Source organism: Haliotis asinina, chromosome 1 (genome assembly GCF_037392515.1).
Source record: "Haliotis asinina isolate JCU_RB_2024 chromosome 1, JCU_Hal_asi_v2, whole genome shotgun sequence".
Classification (NCBI taxonomy): domain Eukaryota; kingdom Metazoa; phylum Mollusca; class Gastropoda; order Lepetellida; family Haliotidae; genus Haliotis; species Haliotis asinina.
The window spans coordinates 23,538,843-23,554,532 of NC_090280.1; the positions used below are offsets into that span (position 1 = coordinate 23,538,843).

The window sequence follows — 15,690 nt, forward strand, 5'->3', positions numbered from 1 at the left end:
GGCAGTGGGTTCAACATTTTGCAAACCGATTAATGAAGTCCACACTCAGTTTTAGGTTCTTGTATCTCTACAGTCCATGTGTCTGTAATAGTGTCTCCCGTCCTTCTGTGCTGTGGCAACATTCATCCTAATCCTGGGCAGAATTATTCAGACCCTTTGAAATAATACATATTGGAAGACAAACTTTATTTCCCTGTCACAGAATTTTGACTTCTGACTTTAAATGTCTTACAGAAACAAGGTTGCACGCAGACATCCGCAGTGTTGATGTAGCAATACCTGGACACCACCTACCATTCGGGAAATATAAGCAAACTCGCGGTGGTGATTTGGCGATCTAATAGTATGTCAGCAGGGTTTACTCCTTCTGTGACCACCTTTTTTATATACGCTGTGGCAGTGTTATAACAACATATCAACATATCTGGAAACACCAGTTCATGAGAGACACAATCAAGGTATTGCGGAACAGAATTTCTTCCATGGTGGAGAAAATCCTTCAGGGTTAGGAAATTTACTGTTTACGTCTCAATACCTCCTCTTTGATGAACACAGCTTGCCGTAGTTCTACTGATGAAGGATGGTTCTTATTTAAGTCATTCATCCATAGTCGCTCGGCAGTCTTTGACACAGCATCTCCAGTAGTCTATTATTCTTTCTATTCTTAATCCTAAACTTACAGCTGCCATATATCAGATTTTGTCCACCACGTGCGTAGCTACAATAATATAGAAGCTCACTGATATGCTGTATTTTTTTAAAATGTGCCAAAAGAGGTGAGACTCTAACAAATAATTGTCTGTCCAGAATAAAAATCCCCGGGCTTACAATTGATTGTTACTAAAAAGGCTGTACAAGCCTTCAATACTATCTAAAAATGAAGTTTTGTAACCTATCGGGCTAACACCAAAAAGAAATGGCTTACAACACGTCTGTCCACCTTGTGGATTTATGACGTACTGGACGCCTAGTTGGGCATTAGCCATGATGGTGAATGATGAACTGGGGGATCGTTTTATCATTCATATTCATGGCTGTGACATTTGTTAGTGTTCACAGAGAGAAAAGAGAGAAAATTTGTATTTATGTGTCACGTGTTATGAATACATAAAATATACATACATAATTTAAAACACTGACAAAATATAACATCCGGCCATATGGCCTACGAGACACAAGACACTACAGAACGTAGTGCTTGAAGTGAATAATCTATCACAGTATATAAGCACCATTAATAAAAGAAAACGTTATAGTGAATAATGTATCGCCAGTCCCATAGTCACCAATAAAGGGTTGTATGTGTAGTTACAGGATTACAATATGCGTTTACGTCTATTAAACATTTCAGTAACCATTGCAGCTAGAGGTTTAATTATCTTAGCATTACTAAGTATGAATGCAGCGTGGTCGGTAGGTGACAGGAGAGGGGAAAAAGATTAGTGTTTAGTACATATTCCTATAAGTCATATCGTAAGTCCGAATATAACGGACATTTGTTCTGAAATGTGCTTACCAATTTAGTGAGACTTGTGGTCACGGTGTCACCAGACATACCTTGAAACAGACTATGTAACTAATCCCCCTGTTGTTCTATGGGTGACTGCATTTTGCTGTTTTAAGAAATTTGGGCATAGTGGGGATACACCGTCAAAAGTATCGGTGTCAGGCATATGCCAGATCATATCTACCTGATGCAATACAACTGTGGAATTCCCTAAGTTCTGAAATTCAATTACTAGTATTTATACTTTATCCCGATTAAAAAACTCGATATTAAAACCAAATAACTCCCCATGTTTGACCTAAACTGGGGAGTAAGAAGCTTCCATTGTAGTGATTTGAATGCTGATAGGTTTGATAGACACATCGTCGACAGTACCTCGTGCTCATGTTGTCATCCAGTCAAAATGTTGTGCATTATTTCTTCACATGCAATAAATACACGGAGATAAGACGAAAATCGTATTATTAATTAAAGACGTTTAATATCAACTTGGCACTATGGAGATGTGCATCCCTCACAAGCACCAATGTACATGTGTATGCCATGTGTATGAACCAAGAGAATCAAAATACTTGCCAACTCATTAAGATATTACATTGTTGTATGGTTTCTTCATGTACTGTATCGTTATAACCATGCGTTGGAAACTCAACCATCTGTATACAATGCTTTGTATACATGTGTAAATGTACGTACATTTTGTATATGTATGTGATAAGGGCTTGTGGCCTATAGACGATAACAAACTTGACTTGAAACTAAAATATTTCATCTTTAATTACCTTAATTGTTTGATCTTTGTTAGATATATCAAAGAGCCCGACCTATTCAGTTACTGTATTCATAAGAAACAACTCCTATTCACTTAGGCCTAAACTCAGCCTACTGTTTATGTCATCACGACGCTAACGCTACACTAGACGCTGTCTTTAACGTCAGTACCGGTTGCGACCTTCGCTCGCTTGGAGCACTGTTTGGCATCTCCTGGACATAGAATAACTGTTAAGATCCCAGCCCTGGGTATTCTAGGTCATTCATTATGCAATGCTTGCCGTAGTTGTTGAAGCGTCTGGGCTCGTGGAAGACGTTGTCGGAGCCGTCGATCGAGATAATCCCAAAGGTGATTGATTGGGTTTTAATGTGTGGCTTTAAAAGGCCATGGAAGCACTGGTTTCTGGTTGGCGAAGAAGTTCATTGTTTTCTGAACTGATTTAGTCGACAGTAATAAATGAACTTCTCTTGACATAGCAAAGCGTAGTCGGTTAGAACATACATGATGGCGATTCAACATTGGTGCTAACTTTAACCACACCAATTATTTGACCGGCATTCGAAACGCTGAGGAATCAATAACGAACAAAGTTAGATTGTACCCTTGGTTTGAACGAAGCCTATGCAGGTGGTCCCAGAGTTCCTTTGTCAGAAGTCGACCCAGACATCACCTAGGTGAGTGGTACAATGGGCCCGGGTCTATCAACCGGCTGGTCATACAAGGTTCTGTGCTATTACGATATGTTACACAAAAGTGATAACGAATGAGAACAGGAATTTTTCAGCATTGACCAAATGATTTGTATCTAGGAATGTCAAAAGCATACTGTCAGTTTTAATATTTGCCAAGACGGTGTGGCTCAAGGGCAATCATGATAAAAAAATAATCTTTCAGTTTTTCTGCTGGAGTATATAATCTGAGTACCTTTCCAATTGGTACCTTTCAGTTTCTAGCATCTTCTTTGTGATACTCTGTGGTGGGCGGGCAGCTCGGATGATGAAACGTAAACACTGAAACTGGCTTTAAAAACTAAAACCTAAAGAAGACACACCATTCACATGACAATGATCCTGATGATAATAAACATGGTGGTCTGGATGTTCAACGTCACACTCAGCAATAGTGCAGCTATATGGCGGTGGTGTATAAATAATCGAGTCTGGACCAGATAAACCTGTGAGCAACAGCATGACCATCGATCTACACAATTAGGATTCGATGACGTGTCAGCCAAATCAGCGAGCCTGCCCACCCGATCCCATTAGTCGCCTTGATTGCCAGTATATCCAAGGACACACAAGGGCGTGCAACAACGAGAACGTATGAGTAATGCAACAGGTCCTCCTGTGTTTCTCACTGGTTACAACACGGTGTCTATATGCAGTTTTCGCTCCCCATTTCCTCCACATATTAAAACGTTTTAATAGCGCCACGATGACCCTTAATAACACGGAAATACTTCATCACAGTCCTGGCTAACAAATAGTTATATGAATCATCTGAAGTGTTTTGTGGTAGTCAACACACTGGAAGAAAACACACCTATTATGATTTTTCATTTTTTTTGTCTGAAAACTGTGATCTTCTTTGGATGCACACTGGAATTTGCTGGTAAGCGTTTATCTTTACTTTTTATCATTCCAGTTAGGTATAAGGTGTGTTCTAAGTTTGTCATATTTTGGCAGAAACGTTTGAACTTATTTGGTGTTTTGTTTTTCGTAACATTCGACAGAACTCTAACTGAAGTAATCATCAACGATTAATACGATGTGCAAGGTCGGTGTTGCTGGGCAACAAGCCATTGTCTGTCCACTCCATATTACTCGCCTCCTTCCACAATATGAGGTAAAATGTGTTATATCTTACACGAGGTCAGAAAGAAGGCCCAGGAAGCTGGGTCAGAACGCGGTCCTTTGTGAACATAACTGTTATCATAACTATTTTCTAGTAATTCATTCACACATGCTCTTGGCCGAAATCTGAAACCGGGACACCAAGCTCCCAACTGAGAACCATACTTTTATATCGTGGTCAGTGTTGATTGAGTTTGGTTTTACGCCCCTCTAATTGGCAATATTCCAGCAATATCACAGCAAGGGAGACGGAAAATGAACTTCACACAATGAACCCATGTAGAAAATCGAACCCGAGTGTTCGGTGGGGCCAGTGAAAGTTTTAGCCACTAGGCTGCCCCGCCGCCATTTCTGTATGATAAAGAAGTCTTGTGAGGACATGTAACTAGATAAAGACATATCAGATCACAAAATCTTTAAAACGTCCTAAAGGACATGGTAGCGGTTGGTTTTATGATGTACATTCGTCTAGAATGGAAGATAATGAGATCGTATTTTATATTAAAGAAACTGTTTATACTGTACGAATGGAACATTTCCATCAAAATACGATAGTCAGGCGTTCGTAAATCCAAACGACTGTTTTAAACGTTCGTGGCATGTTTACGGTACTTCAGAAAACTGCCATTAAAATTAGAAGCGGCTTGTGGCAATCATGTGCTGCTACAAATATCAGTGATAACGAAAGTCAACGTCTGTTATACATTTGTTGACTTCATGAAATTGGTGAAAAGACGAAATAGATGCCAATCGCAACATCCCATCACGAAGTCTCGAAGCTGGCACGTACCAGACCGGATTTGCAAATCACATCAACGTACACAAGAACACCATATCTCGTTAAATTAACCACCTCAATGCAATCATGAATGTGGGGTAGCCTTGTGGGTAAGGCCTTCCATGTGGGTTCGATTCCCAACATGGGTACAATGTGTGAAGCCAATTTCAAATGTTCTCAGCTATTGCTGGAATATTGCGAAAAGAGGCGCAAAACTAAACTACTTACTCACTCACTCACTCACTCACTCACTCGTCTCTAGTATTGTGATCAACCTTCAGCTGTCGGTGTATAGCCCATCTATAGCCCATTCTTCTGTCTCTAGTGATAGTCTGTATGATAGCGTACTAGTTTCAAATTAAGAGACGTGATAATCTAATATTTTTACTGTCCAGTGATGACAATTATATTGATTTTAATATTGATATAAATGAAATAGTTCTCGTCACGATATTGCTGCGATATAACTTGCAAAACATCGCAACAATCGTGTCTTTTATCAACCTCACTGCCATATACCACCACCGATACAGCTGGACATGTGTATTCTATGTGCTGTTGATCGACCAAACAACATGAAATTAGACACCAAAGTATTTGTTCCTTTGTTGAGTAGGGAGTGAGTAAGGTGAGTGAGTTAAGTTTTACGCCGCACTCTACAATATTCCAGCTCTATGTGGCGGTCTGTAAATAATCGAGTCTGGACCAGACAATCCAGTGACCAACACCATGAGCATCGGTCTATGCAACTGGGAACCGATGACATGTGTCAACCAAGTCAGCGAGCCTGACCACACGATCCCGCCTTTGTTGAGAAGTCTGCACCGACGACGCCGACGTGCAGCATGGAGCAACACCTTGCATGTGTGGAGAAAATGGCGTTGTGTCAGGAGCAATGATGATTCGTGAATTCTCCCTCAATGCTGAAATTGTTGGTAGCCTGTCGTCTGACGTCAAATGAAGGATTGAGCACTTTAAGACAGGTCGACAGGTTTGGTGTCGAAAGTGTGAAAGCGTGGGGAATCATATCCTTGGGAAGATCTACAGGGTGGCGGTTCAGAGAACTGGTGCAGGGACCACATTTTTCAAACGGCAGACATCGTAGGATCTTAATCCGATACAGCATCTTAGTGTTTGCATCGAGGTCAACATACGACAGAAACACGTTTACAATGCATTGCGGGAAGAATGGCAGAGAAATCCACATAACATAGTACAGAGAAGTGATGATCGACAGCTCACTGAGCGGGCATCTTACGACAGGGCAATTAGCATTGCCATGATGTGACTATCACCATAATGTCATCTTTGTATCAATCAAAATGGATCAAATATGCAATTACGCGTATTTATTTTTCAAAGTTGGCCTTTATGTTTCTTTTCTGTATCGTGTACTAATTATGCTGACATGTTTCAGCTTCTTATACCAACACTGTGGCCCGTGTCGGACAAAATGTCAACGTGACCTGGAGTGTCAGTCAGTCAGTTAAGGATTTTAAGATAAGATCTATCACATACAAACAACAGACACCCAACAGAAATGGTTCCACTGTCCTGTTCATTGTGGATGCACATAAGCTTCAGTCTACAAGTGTCAACACACACACAGAGAACGGGACGAGGATTCAGTTGAATGTCAGTACATCTATGGAGGGGAGGAAGCAAGTCATTCTCACATTCCACAGTGTTGACGTACAAGACGCCGGAGTCTACTACTTAACCACCCATAACAGTGAAGTGTCTCCTGGGACTCAACTTCTTATTGTATTGCGTAAGTGTGAAGACAATCTGAGTACCAAATATAAATATAAATTCCGCATCAAAAGCGTGTGTTTTTGAGACACATTGATAGAAATTTGACGGTCACAGGCAGAAAATCTGCGAAATAATAATCCATACTTACACAGGAACTTTTATCATTATAGCATTATAGTTTAATGTCGTTTACACAGACGTCATTGCAAGAACTAATTACGTTAGCGATGAAGCTATAAAGCTTCATCCTGTAAAAGAATCCAGATGAAATATATCTTATTATTGTTGAAGGGTAAACTATGACACTGGCCAATCTTCTTCCATGGCACTTTCATGAAGGTGTTGCTTGTGTTTTATGACACCTGACCTTCCTTTCTCCTTACAGATGTTTTGTAACACCTGACTTTCCCCTCTCACTACAGACGCTTTATAACACCTGACCTTCTCTCCGTGCAGACGCTTTATAACACCTGACCTTCCTCTCTCCCTACAGACGTTTTATGGACAGTACCACGGATGTGGTCAGCGATTCTGCCTCACTACATTCATTATCCATCTGTTATTGCTTCCTTGGGAATGGATAGAAGTTGATGTCGGGAATGACGTTCACTAAGATCAATTCATATATACTCTCCGTTCAAACGACATTCTGGCATATGATGACTTAATGTCACTGAATCTATCGTACAAATTCATATATCATTCATAATTAATAAGAAAAAGGACAAGATTACAACCATTTCCATTCATCTTTTCACAGAGAAACCATCAAAACCAAACATCATCACGACTGTCGCTGACCCTGTATCCGGTGATCCTGTCAACCTGACCTGTTCCACAACCTTCCGGAGTCTTCCTGCAGACCAGTCTCTGTACCCGTATACTCTGACTACTTCCTACACCTGGAGGAGAAACAACATCAGTGTAGACAGCAGGGTAGACAACAGAGTGCACGTGGACGGACAATTCCTGACCATAGACTACGTCACCAAGGAGGACAAGGGAGTGTACTCTTGTCAATCTGGAGAAGAAGGACTACTGTCAGACTGGAGTCGGGGATACACACTCAGTGTTTTATGTGAGTTCAGTTTGAGTAATGTTGAAACAATAACTAGAAGCTAGATGTTTCTTCATATATAATCCTCAAAAAATCTTATTCTACTTCATGTGTTGTCACTATCAACGTTTGATGCCTAACTTCAAGTGAACATGAAGCTTGCCCATTCGATTATACACAGAAAGTACAAACTTCCTGAAACGGATTATTTATGGAAAGACCCGAGCTATTGTGTCTCGAGACATCGCCAGAGAAATTCCGATCCGATTCATCATCACACCTTATCATATTGCAATTGCTCAGCCATTCTGCACATATACACATAAATAGAGATTATCACCTTCGCCTCTACTGATATCAATTATATAAACAGAGTCTATATATTGATAGAGTTACAAAGGCGTTCCCAGGACATCTTTATTTTTATCCACGTGTGTGATATCAGTAGACTCGAGGTTGGGATTGTAGTTATAATCAAATATCATTCTTCAATCTTGAATCCCTTTGGAAGACAGCCACACTAGATATATGGTGGCATGGTTATGACAGAAGAAAATTTCAAATTATTATTTCTGACCATCTCACATGCATTCCAGATGGACCTGACCAGATACAGTTTGACGGCACAAGGGACAAGCTGCAGATAGAGGAAGGGAAACATGTAACAGTGAGATGTTCTGCTGACTGTAACCCTGCCTGTTCTGTAACCTGGATGGAGATATCCAGACAGGTGGTGATTACAGGACACCGGGAGGCTGTGTTGTCTATAGCAGCTGTAGATGTGTCTGTGTCTGGACAGTACACGTGTCATGTCAACAACACCCAAGGGAGTGCATCACGGAACCTGATACTGGAGGTCATCAGTAAGACTTGCACACATTCTTTAGTAACAGAATATGCAACATTTAAAGTTGTATTTGGACAAAACCTGTAATGACACTATTCACAATTAGTAAGCATTTCAACTCGTAGTACTCATTAAGAATTCAATTTTGACCATTATGCAATAGAAACATTACGCCAAGGTTCTCAGTTATCAGCTACAATCCCAGGAGCGTTGACTCGTCACGCCTATAACCTAGGTTCGAATCTCCACATGGGTACAACATATGAGGCCCATTTCTGGTGGACCCCGCTGTGATGTTGCCGGAATATTGCTGAAAGCGGCGTAAAACCAAAAGAAGTCAGACAGTCAGTCCTACAATCTCAAATGTTTCTGTTTGTCCTATAAACTGAAAATATACTATGAAAGAAAACATGATATGCAAAGTGACAAAAGGAAATATTATTTTAAATGTCGTTTAGAAGTGCCACCGTATACCCTTTGTAATATTACGTATTGTGGAATACTGAGAGACATCCAAAGAAAGAACGTGCCATGCACACGTACAGAAAGTGGATACGGTATTGCCGATATAGTAGATAAGGTATTGCATATTTGGATTCAAAACAGGATTAAACACATATTAAACTGCATGGTACATGTTAAATGTTTCAGCACGTGAGCTTAATGAATTTGGTGTCGTTTCCATGGTCCCCGTGGCTGCCGTCTGTTTGGTCCTGATCGTGGTCATCGCCGTTGTCGTCATAGTTGTTGTTTGTAGAAAAGACAGACTCGGGGGTAATACGGTGTGATGTGAGAGTCAATGAAAAAGTGTTCCACCACGGTATTTTAGAATCCTGCGTTCATGTTTGTCTGTACGTGGTATTATTAAATTTATGCTATGCCATGATCCAGCTTGATCTTATAACCATGGAATGTATACGTTCAGAAGCACTTCTTTCGCACTTCCAATTCCAAGTAGGGGCGGTGGGGTAGCCTAGTGGTTACAGCATTTGCCCATCACGCCAAACACCCGGGTTCGATTTCCGACATAGCGACATAGGAAAAATATGTGAAACCCATTACTGTTGTCCTGTCCTATTGCTGAAATGTTGCTAAAACTAAACTCACTCACTCATTTGCAAAATTTAGTACTTTAAGGTGTGTTGCGATTATTCCCTGCATGTGTTATTCTCTGCAATCTTAATAGCACGGTATTCAGGCACTGATGTTAACAAGAAAGGAAGAAAGTCGCCTCTTTGTGGCGAAAAGGAACCTGAGTAAAGCCTTTAATGCAGTGTTTATACCCTTTAAGAGACACGATTATTGAGTGACATAAACTCATCCGAGAAGTCATGTGAAATAACCGCCACCTGTGTTCTATCTACTTGATATTTTGCTCCCTTTCTTGACCTAACAATTGTGTAAAGAGTCTAGAATTGTTCTGCAAAATTAAATTTGGTATTTATGATTCCTCTGTGTGCAACTACACCAATAATTCGTTGATCTTATATTTGTCGTGTAACATTTTGCACGTGTAATTGTCTACTCCCTTTCAGGGAGGGGATACAATCTTAATCGGTGAGTATAATGGCTTTGACATTTTCTGACACAGTCTTAATTGATAGTATACCACAGATCAGGCTGCTGGTGGCTGGGAATAAATACGTACTGAGTTTTCATCTCTATTGACGTTTATGTATGCACAAGTCTATTAATCCAGTACAACCACCTTTTTACTTGATAAGTACGAAGCACGACCAGTCTTGTCTACACACACAAACGTGAACGTCAACATCGACTGGAAGTATGGTTCCTATCAGTGCGTCACCGACTGGGTTGTGACGCATTTCTCAAATCATGGTTGTGGTTACAACTGCTAGACACATATTAGATGATCCTGCGCACTAAACGCATTTGTGACAAGAGAGGCGGTACAACGAATTGGGCGAGTACACTTGACTGCTACAGGTAGCTTGACGATTATGCACGTGCAATACATGCTAACCGTGACATGAAATCAACACCGCTGCTGATTAACACCTGTCTCGCTACTGTTTTACACCTGTCTCAATACTGTTAAACAGATATAAACATATCAAAAAGTTAAATGAAACACAATTAACTATATGTAGTTATTATCTATTTAACATTTAGCAGACGAAAAGTCAACTTTACCCATTAAAACAACACCGCATATTCCTTCGAATGACAAGACTGCAATTTCAGGCATAAGATACTGATATTCCACGCTAACCTTTACTTAAGACGAAGACATATAGATGATTGGGGCATTGACAAGCATTTTAGATATTCAACAATTTTGTTTAAAAAAAACCCCAGCAAAATGTCATTTGCTTCGTTAATGGATCGGTGGTCCTAAACATATTTGCTCAGTATATTTTGTTGATTCAATTCGTTGGAATTGTACCTGTTCCCAAATCGAGTGTGCTATAACAATTCATGCGTGACACGCACGGGGAAAATGAACTTCTCGATATTTACCAGACAACCTGTCTCCCTCTTGTTTCAAGTGGATCGTTCTGTGGGGCGTTCCCAAGTATGCAAATTGGGGTCATTTGTCAGGTCGTGAATCATCTTATATGTGTTTAGCAGTAGACGAATCACCACTAGCGACCACAGGTGACTTCAAACGCTTCACAGTACATTATGTCTAGATATAATGTACTGTGAAGAGTTTCAAGTCGTGGGTCATCTCAAAATGTTCATATTTAAAACAATCTTTAATCCTCGCAATGACACAAGTGCCTGTGCTAGAGACCACATTAGTACCTAGATGCCTGTCTCATGGCTAACATCCCTCAGTCTCCTAATAAATGGGAATCAAGTCTCGAATCATCTACCATTCATTTTATAGAACTAATCGAAAGACTTTCGATTTGATTGATATCGTCAAATCATGGCTTCCAAAATGTGGCACGACAGCGGTATACTTCCTGTTGATAACGTCGATCGGTGACTGTTCTTCAGAACCGCAGCTACAATCTCATTCTAATGGTACTGGATAGAAACCCGTGAAATCCGGGTGAGTCAACCTATGTCTGTTAGAGGCGACTAACGGGATAGGGTGGACAGGCTCGTTTATTTGGTTAACACATGCCATTGTATCTCAGTTGCAAAGATCGATACTCATACTGTTCATCACTTCATTGTCTGGTCCATAATATAGATGAAATAGTGTCGTGTGCAACATTAAGAAAAACAAGTAAGCAAACAAAACTAGTGGAGAGTCGGACTCGCCAGTCTTTATTACTGACAGAGTTCTTCTGTCTGTGTCATGGTATTACATGTTTCCAGACGAATCAGGACTCGATCATCAAGGTCATTGGTCTTTCTTGGTCTTTACTTCCCCAGTGGTCACTTACGTCCTCACTAGTGGACTAAAACAATTTTGGTGAATGTACATGTTAGCACCGAATCAACATGTTTTTCATGTTTTCTGAAAGTCTGTCTTGCCGGTGTAAAAACATTTCCCGTTATATCACTGTCGTTAGGAAACTACAATTATGAAATTCCCAGCACGTGTACATGTATGTAATAGATTTTGTGAAGCAATTACATTCCAGTGTGTTTGACTGTCTGTTTGGACAAACTTTAACCTTTGTAAAATTCTGTCCTCAGCATTGTCACATACACCCGGGACTCAGGAGCAGACGGGGGCTACCAGGAGATAGAAGGTTGGTGTCATAAGTCATTTCTAACATATTAAATGAAATATGTAATACATCAGAAGACGTTTCTTCAAAGGTTAAAAGGGTACCCATGAATCATTAAATACTTAATGTATCACTTATGAGTAACAGTTCCTGGTTTTCTTTATTCATTTAAGAAAACTGTCTGAACATTCTGAACATCTGAACATTCACGACAAATGGTGGTTACTTATTTCAGCGCAGTTTCTTTTACACTTGTAATTTCTGAAACGTGTTTAAAGAGTACCAAAGTCGCATATCGGCGTGCAGTAATAAAATCATTAAGGGTGGACAATGAACCATCTCTTTGAGTTCATCATTAACCACAGAATATTGTAACTTTCAGAGACAGGATACGCTGATTATCGGTGAGTTTCAAATGAAATGAATAAACAGTTCATCGCCTCGAATAGCTGCCAAATTAATGCGACATGTAGCAATACTCACTCATTTATTCTCCACAAAACGGTGTGACCTTGAATGACTTCAGAGTGAAACTACACAAAATCCACATCATAATGTAATATTTTGTGTCAGTGACTTTGTGTGGACCTAATTATCATCACGTTTAATATTCATTTCCTCACATTTTCCTCGTGTTCAATAATCACTTTCATCAGTCTGGTATTGTATCACAGGGAAGATGAAAATGACGGCAGCTACCAGGAAATAGAAGGTTGGTGTCTCAAGGTTAACTACGAGCATGCTGTGAAAGGACTGTGAACTGTGTCAATTCGGAGCCAAGAAATGTTGCCATATAAGTCTTATTAATTATTACGATTTTATTATTCATGATTCCTGTTATAAATTAAATCCGATAAAAACATGAAATCCCTTAGTCACATTCTTATGTGTTCTGGTGTCATGATGCGTCTATATGACACTTCTTAATTTCCACGAAACGTAACCAGGGTACAGTGATAAAAGATCCACTAGCCTGGATAGATGTAACGGTCATGTTTCCGGTCATGCCTCACGGATAATTCTTCCTCCTTCAGTAATTGCTTTCTTCCTTTTCCTTTTATGTGATGCAGACACATGGTTTATAAAGAATCGTAGTTTCTTTGACAAGTTGGTCATAGAACAAATACAATTTTGCTTAGTTTTAAAAACTCTTAGTTGGCGATTATTGATGTCAGGAATATATTCAGTGTTTAGTAGGAATGAGGTAATATTTCATACCTCACGAATGATTCTTTTTCCATTGTCCATCTCTCGCTTCAGTTGATGTTTTGTGATGAAGACAGGGATCTGTTACTTTGTTATGAATTGCAGTATCTTCGAAAAAAATACAAAAAGTATTTCTTCCAAATGTACTACAATCAGTATCTTTGATTTGAAAGTAATAAGGAATATTAACGACGGATCTCATATGTTTCCATTGCTAAATACATGTGTTATATCAGGAGGTGATGTCAACGTAGACGAAATCGTCCCCATCGTAGCTGTCTACTCCGTTATGCTGACTGCTGTGGCAGTTGTGGTGGCAGCAGTCACTGTTCTTGTCTGCAAGGACGTGAAAGGTACAAAGAATGCATGAATATTTTTCATCAAATGAATCAAATGCATTAAGTCATCAGTTCACTCTCCCCCATAAACCAACAAACCTCAAGCAGCACGCCTTTATCCTTTGCCCCAAAGTGAATTGGTCTTCAGCAACCCACTGGTATGCTCGTCATAACAGGTCAATAACGCTAGCTGATTTCTTCAGCGATTTCAGTATAATTTACCAATCAATGAAGGGGTACCCGGTAGGATGAGATGAAAATGACTAAACCATACACTGTCTTACAATACACCTTGGAGATCCGGGTCAGAATTGATCCTGTGCAACATATGCTTGTCACAAATGCAAATGTCTCTTTTATTCGTTGTTGTTTGGATTCAGTAAAGGTCAGTGCAGTAGCCTAAAGTTAAAGCGATCATTCGCCACGCTGAAGACACCTAATAATGTGTGAAGCAGTATAGGTAAAGGTGACATGAAACTACACGCAGTCTGTCTGTCCAATCGGTGATATTTTATGAATATTGTCATAAGCAGAGAAAAAACAATACTCACTCACCTACTCGTGTTCAGTAAGTGGCAATGTAGACGATTAATTCATTTTAAGTGTTCCCTTTGTTTCGTTTTCAGATTACCAGGGAAGAAGGTACATATATTTACTTTTGTATCTTTAATGTTGGAGTAGTATGGAGTAGAATCTTTTTTTCTTGCCCAGCTGCTGTCTCATGTCTATGTAAAGACTATTTGCTCGACTTATATCAGAAGACTAACATCATATTTAAAGAAACAACGAAAATTTGGTAGACCGATGCTTATGCTGTTGATCATTGGATTGTCTGGTCCACACTCGATTATTTACAGACAGCTGCCATATAGCTGAAGTATTACTGAGTGTGGCGTTAAACAACAAACAACCAAACAACAACCATCAGGATCATCTATAGAAATATAAGTGTACTGTTGTAATTACAGATGTGGTGACTACCTTACTGTGATGGCAGAGAGATTATCCTATGACTTCAGTGATGTACCTCGTGCTTCCAACAACGATGTCTTACCTCTACACGATTACGAGCGACTCCTGAGGGAACAATTCCACATCTACACGTCTCTCCACCCTTCATCTTCCTCAACAGAGGACCACAGTACCTGGCGAAACCCAAACTGACGGTACAGGTCCACTTCTACAGGTGTCTTCGCCCTTCCTAGCCCTAAACAGTGGACCACAGTAACAGGTGAAGTCTAAACTGACGGTACAGTTCCATATCTGGACATCTCTTCACTCTTCATCTTCCACAACAGAGGACCACAGTACCAGGTGAAACCTAAACCGACGGTACAGTTCCACATGTACACGTCTCTCCACCCTTCACTTCTTCAACAGAGGATCAAAGTATCAGGCGAAGCCTATATAGTTCAACATCTGCAAATTCTTCCAATTTCAGATGGAAAAATAAGAGTACTGCAATAGGTGTGAACAGGAAATATTTTCCACGATGTCCTCTTTTACAGGGGACTGTACTGATATCGACAGTTATGAGATATGTTCCTGCTTGCCCTCTACATACCCGGCGAATGCAGTTACCGAACAGTATGTCCTTTCCGCGAGCGGACGCTGGTAACGAAAAGCTTTGAGTTTTACTCACAGTACATATAGTATACCAACAACACTGATTTGGCAACAGATTATGTTTTTCACCACAATGGCCCATGAGAAATGTCTTGGCAAATATTAAAACTGAAATTATAAATCTAGGTATCAGTAAAGCTGTTTCCACAAATGCCATTCTTGGTGAGACAGGCAGACACCCGCTTTGTGTTAAATATTATACCCGCTGTATCAAGTACCGGTGTCGACTATTATACATGGAACATACAGGATATCGAATAGCCTGTTATGAGATGCTCAAGATATACGACAAACATGG

At 40.0% G+C, this 15,690-nt stretch overlaps 1 pseudogene; it reads left to right on the forward strand.

Moving 5' to 3' along the window:
* The first annotated feature begins 3,826 nt into the window (after positions 1 to 3,826).
* On the forward strand, positions 3,827 to 14,930 carry LOC137263975 (carcinoembryonic antigen-related cell adhesion molecule 2-like; annotated as a pseudogene).
* The last annotated feature ends 760 nt before the right edge of the window (positions 14,931 to 15,690 follow it).